This window comes from Bidens hawaiensis, unplaced genomic scaffold (genome assembly GCF_021521415.1).
Source record: "Bidens hawaiensis isolate Kalapana, Puna unplaced genomic scaffold, B.hawaiensis_p1.1 tig00047485_1, whole genome shotgun sequence".
Lineage (NCBI taxonomy): Eukaryota > Viridiplantae > Streptophyta > Magnoliopsida > Asterales > Asteraceae > Bidens > Bidens hawaiensis.
The window spans coordinates 1-6,373 of NW_027506037.1; the positions used below are offsets into that span (position 1 = coordinate 1).

Here is a 6,373-nt window from a genome sequence, read left to right on the forward strand (position 1 = left end):
TTATAAAGTCTTTATGAGATTTATCACCTTAGGTGACAATATTTAAAATCTTGAAATCATACATATAATCGTTTAATAACCTTTGAAAAACAAATCCTCATTATAGAATTTTTTTGTTGTCATGATAGTACCATATATATATATATTACCATATATATATATACTAGTATGTGCCCGCGCGTTGCGGCGGGGAATGCAATGAAGATGCGGTTGGTTTGTGGTGCGGGCCTGATACAATGAGGATTTAGTCATTAAAACGGTTTGTGCAGGTCTATGCTTATGATCGGTACATGCTGAGGTTGACCAGCCTCCCAAATTGCTAATAACAAACAATGTGTTTATTATGATTAACATAAAGTCTTATCTTTCTATTGCTTATATTAGCTATAGGTTGCGGTGGATTCTAGCTCATATTCTGGGTAGAAATTTCTAAAATACATGTTTATGAAGATATGTTCAACAAAAAAAAATAAGTTGAAAGTTAATGAAGGTAGTTTGCCAAAAGCGATTCACAGGGAATAACAGGGAGAAAATTATAACCACATGCTCAAAATCCAATATAAGAGATGTTCTGGAAATAAGAAATTTATAGTAAAAAATTTAGATGTATTCTTTGCGGAAACAAACTTAAAAACGAACATGAGGCGCAAACCACATTATGCAGCACCGTGTTGAACTCAAAAAGTTAATTATATGTTTGTAGTTTCTTATTGTTGGCATTTAGTTTTTATAAACACAATACATGGGTGTATGAATATATTATGTCAACTAATAGCAACATATATGAGCAAAGTTTTCGAGCCGAGGGTCTCACCGGAAGCAGCCTCTCTATCCCTATGGGGTAAAGGTAAGGCTGTCTACATCTTACCCTCCTCAGACCCTACTATAGCTTTGCTATTGGTGGGATATACTGAGTACGATGATGATGATGATGAGCAAAGTTTTTATAAGTGGACCGATTGTTTTACCGGTCTACTGGTCAGACCGGTTGAATCAGTTGAATGTGTTTGTTTAGAGTTGCATGTTTCATCGTGTAACACCCCGTAACCGCAGCGGAAACGTAAACGGGATGTAACAGACACCTCTGATATCAACCACATTGTTTATAAAGAAAACTGAATGCATTAATATACTTCAAAATTACATTATCTCGTATTTCATTACCGTCTAGGTGATACACACATCATACAATACGATACATAATTCTATTTATTATAATGTGTCCTAGCATTCCGCACGCAAATCTTACACACATCAAGCACTTAGCACGTAAGCAATCACTTCATCTTAGTTGTACCTGAAAAGCATGTGAGAAAACGGGTCAACTACGAATAGTTGGTGAGTTTCACAATTTGAGTAAACCATGATAAATCCATATCAAAATATAATATTATCTGGGGACACTGTTAACCCAGTACTGTACTCATTCCGGGGGCAATGTTAACCCAGAATTACGATGTAATTATGCTGAGCCCACAAGTGAAACCTCTGACTATCACACACAATCCCCGTGGCATATCCCCCGCCCACGACCCGTGGCATATCCCCCGCCCACGAACTGCCCCAAACCGCTATGTCTAACATTATATAGCAAAATATATATAACACCCAAAATAGACATGTGTAACTGGCTGGGAAACATCAGCAAATCCATGCCGGACCAGTTGGGTTTGTCAGACCAATAGTACTATCCACACTCTACCGGCTTTCAGTTAATCACTCGTGTTCCGGGGCCTTAGAATGTTAGCAACTCAGACAATTACCATCTTAGTACATTTCCGTACGATTCCCGTACAATAAAACATATATAAATCCACGCAAATTCATGCGTTCAGTATGTACTTGAACATTTCAATAAAAACATGCTTCCGCCCCAAGAAAATATTCGAAAACAGTTCAGAAAAGGGGGCTCGTGAAACTCACCTTAGCACATGCAAGCAGGTAATAACAATCATTATCAATTAACACGTCCAATCTGTAATATGATCCCTACGATCGTTATTATACACTTATTGTTTATATAATCTTTTAACCGTATCAACCGGTACATCTGGGGACACTGTTAACCCAGTACTGTACCCGAAATACTTCTCCGGACTCAGATTGTGATATCGTTTAGAGTTCCATGGTCACAATTACTATTAGTCGTTTTTCTCGTTTTGCGTGCCTAGCACGGTTATCCGTTTTTATGTTTCAAAAATGAGTTTGGTCACACACGACCCGAAAATAGTGGTTGACTGATAATTTAATTAAATATGTGAAATTATAGCTCGGTTTAGACGTCCCGATTGGCCGCGGGACCCGTTTCCGTCTTTGGCGTACCGGAAACTGTTAAAATAGGTTAAAATTACTCAAATCATCCGAATTATTTTCGGATGATTCATTTTTACTTGTTTAACTCATTTATATGAAAATAGTCCATTTTTAGGGTTTTTATACACCAGTCAGCTCGCTTAAGCGAACTTTACCGGTTCACTCGTTTTAAGCTTTAAAAGTTTGTTTTTGCACAAATAATTATCCGTTTAATCTCGGATCTTGAAATTTTGCACAAAAGACTTTTTGACAGTGGGAATTTTATAAAAATATTTCAGAATTAATTTTTATATTTAAAATTTATTTATCTATTTTTAAACACCATTAAACACTAAATATGTCGTAAATCCAAACGATCTTAGAAAAATCCCAAATTTCTCCTGGATGTCCCCTGCCATCCACTAGTCCCCTGTAATTTTTCCAGAACCAAAATCTTCTTTTACATGCCATTTTCACTAAAACCGAGCTAGAAAACCTAGAACTCGTTTAACCGAAAAGCCTACTTAGACTTCTCCAACTGACCTCAAATTTTTTGTGTGACTTATACATGATATAAAAAGCTTATCTGCAATTTTCCAGAATTTTTCATAATACTTAACTACTTTTCACAATTTTTGGCCAAAACCGAGCATTAAATTCACCAAATATTCATCATTTATCCAAAAATTACCAAAAATTCACGAAACTCATATTTTCATGTATCTAACACCTCTGTAAAATTTCATGAGCTAACTCTACACGTATCACAATCTGTCCAAATATCCCAAAACCGAACATAACCGAATATACCTTTCGTTTTCCGCCACTACAAGCTACAAACTCGTCTTTCCGCCTTATCTACCACTAAATACAGAACCTACAACCAACATACCACAATACCAAGCAAGTTACACTCACGATCAAGCCTCTTACACTATAGTTTCGGTTATGATTCAAAAACAAAGATTTAAACCGTAAAAATTCGTTTTTGGTCCGTTTAACTCCTTTCTTGTACCAAGATCCCTTGTATAACCCGTATACATCACTTGATCATGCAAGAATCGGTTTTCATCTTTGAAACCTCATTTTCTTGCAAATGAACTCAAGAAACGAAGATGGAAACGTGATTAACTCGATTCTTTACCTTGTTTTCTTGCTACAAACTTCGGTTTTAGATCATGATCTTGAAGAGGTTGATGAATGTTGAGAGTTTTGATGAGAAAAAAGAAAATGGAATGGGGAATGACCCCCTTGGGTCCGATCGGTTAGATAGGGGGTGGGGTGGGACCCACTTCTCTATTTTTAGCCACACAATTGGATTCCCGTAATCCGGATAATGTTTTGGATAATCTGGTTCAGTTCGTTTTTCGGTTAAATGTCTGATTCGGCTTAAAACGAGGTTAAAACGGTCGTTTTTCGGCTTCAAAATGAAATTTATATAAAACCGATTTAAAAACTTTAAAAACTTAAACCATGACATTTAATAACTTAAAACGTCATATTATTAATAATTGCTCATCTTTTTCGGCTTGATCGATCGTCTCTTGCTTGGTTTGGTATTAAAGGTTTCGTTTAACGCACCGACGTACTATTAAATCGAAATTCTTTTTCTGTGCTTTAATCCACTTATCCCGAAGCTTTAATACTTCGTAACATCACTAAATATCAATATCTCGTCTATAATTGAACCCTCGATTCGTTCGGGTTTCAATAACTATCGATCGATTGATCGCATATTCAATACGGTGAATTATATATTCACGTACAATCAATACAATGAACCATGTATCCTCGTATAATTACTATGGTAATTCATGTACCCGACATTAAATAAAACGTAACTATTGTCTACCGGTTAGGGTATACTTGGTTTCGTCGGAATCGTTACACATCGATAATCAGCGCATCATCTTCTTCACCATCATCTTCATCCTTGAGCCCGTAAGACGGTTTAGGTGGCGAACCTTGCTGACCATTGCTTTTGGTAAAGTTGAAATGTTAATCTTTTTGATATGGGCCCATTTAAAAGAAGCTTTCATAAGATAAAACCAATATGTACTGAAATGAAGAGACATTATTTTTAATTGCAGTCATTGCATAAAAATGAGCACAAATCACACAAATATATAATAAAGACGACGTAGAGATATCTAGGCATATTAACGAAGCAAACGTTAAACCGTTCTCTTACGTTTGTTTATGTTTGTTAGACCCGTTATAATTTAGTCTAGCTTTATGAAAATAAAGTATCATCAATTATATTTTTTTTCTAGTTTTATTTAGTTATTAGTCCGAACATATTAATGTTCATGTTTATTTTTAGTTAGTGTTTGCTCAATTATGGTCATCTATGTTCGGTTACGTGCATAAACTGTTCGTTTACGTTTGTGTAACGTTTGCTTATACTACTTACAAACAAACATGAGTATACTCATTTAATAAACGAACGAACACCACATACAAGAAAATCCATTCGTTTATTTGTTCGCTTTCGATAGTTTGTTCTGTTAAATTAAAGTTAAATGAACGAACACAAACACCATTTTTTAAACAAGTGGGCATAGACAAGTGACTCTATTCGTTTAATTTGTGTACAATTAAAGTCAAATAAACGAACACGAAAATGCCTTGTTCGTGTCCATTTGGTTAGTGTACATGGCTAGAGATATCTCTTGTTAAGTCAGCTGATTTAGTGACCCCAAAACAAAATAAATCATAATATTCACTTACAAAGTTGTTTAGTGGTTGAAGTTATTGGATCTGGAAGTCTACTTGACAAGAAGTTCTAAGTAATGAAGTATAAATAGCCTGCAATCATATGTATTCTCATGTTTTGGTACCAATAAAATCAAAAGTACAAGGTAAAAATACAAACTCCTAAGATTTTTTTTATATGTAAAATAACTACCTCGTGATGAATGAACCGCAAATACTTGAACTTTGCTGGAATATCTTGAGAAACACCATTATTCCTTTATGAAATGCTAAACAAAGAAATTTATTTCTTTAGATGCTATACGTACGAACCAGATGCTGAAAAGATCTCATGTGCTTAATTACTTAAGCATCAAGCCACTAACACACTCAAAAAACAAACAATATAATAACTACTTCATAAGATCTTTAAATATTTTTTTGGTACATTCAAGAATTGAAGAACAAAAAATAACTCTTTATAAAGAACGACCTAGTGTCTGAGCTCTGAAAAACAGCTCCCAAAATAAGTCGTTTCTAAAGAACTTGGTTGACTCTCAAAAATCAAACATGACATCGTCATCTTTTTCTATTAAGTGGTGGCCGGTTAGCTTTCATTTTTCAGTCTTTTACAGGGTTATCACATATTAATGTTAAAAAATTAAAATACAAATAATTATAATTTTGTGGCATAAAAAAGGTTCACCTTTACTGTGTGCAGGTGCACTTTTAGCAACTCTTAGAGCTTGCCCATACTGCTTCAACACCCGAGCACGCAACTGAAAATCAAAGGAAACAACCATAACCAATGCACCGTTGCAATTATCAAAACTCATCCTTCCAAGGTGTTTTAATAAGAAAACTTGCATCGGTTTATTAATAATAGGTTTGTAGTTATATTTAATATATTAACTAATAGCCGACCTGATTACTCGAACCATATACCTGGAAAATTTTAACGTTCATTTAGTAGTATTCTTACATGACCGATAAACATTATAAAAATTAACATAAATTTGTAAGACTATTTTACATGCTAACAATTTAACATAGTAGTTGCAACAATCATATATAAACATTATAAGATTTTAAATTTTGATGTGCTTACCATAAATGCAATCAACGACATACCCAAAAACATTGTTGTTTAGAAACGCCACTCACATCAACGGTTTCATGAGCCACAATTTCATTAAATTCAGACATTAGCTGCTGAACCTGTAAATTGTTTAAAAAAAAGGTATACAGTTTTAAAGTAAACAATTATTGGCTTAAATTAAGTGAAAAAAAAATTAACATAAATCAGGTCCAAACAGTTATTAAACAAGATCAAGCATTGCCATTGCCACCATCTTAAGCCTAACATTCTTAAAACTAAACTTTAGAT

The 6,373-nt window shown here is 34.3% G+C and overlaps 1 long non-coding RNA gene across 2 annotated transcripts; it reads right to left on the reverse strand.

The window, feature by feature from the left end:
• Positions 1 to 5,028: 5,028 nt before the first annotated feature.
• LOC143616460 (uncharacterized) lies at positions 5,029 to 6,296 on the reverse strand. 2 transcript variants are annotated; one of them, XR_013150666.1, is made up of 4 exons: positions 6,095 to 6,296; positions 5,693 to 5,765; positions 5,198 to 5,276; positions 5,029 to 5,100 (listed from the first exon to the last, which is right to left on the reverse strand). It is a non-coding gene; the product is annotated as an uncharacterized LOC143616460 (long non-coding RNA). The 2 variants fall into 2 exon arrangements; XR_013150665.1 differs by having other exon boundaries at positions 5,693 to 6,296.
• Positions 6,297 to 6,373: the final 77 nt, after the last annotated feature.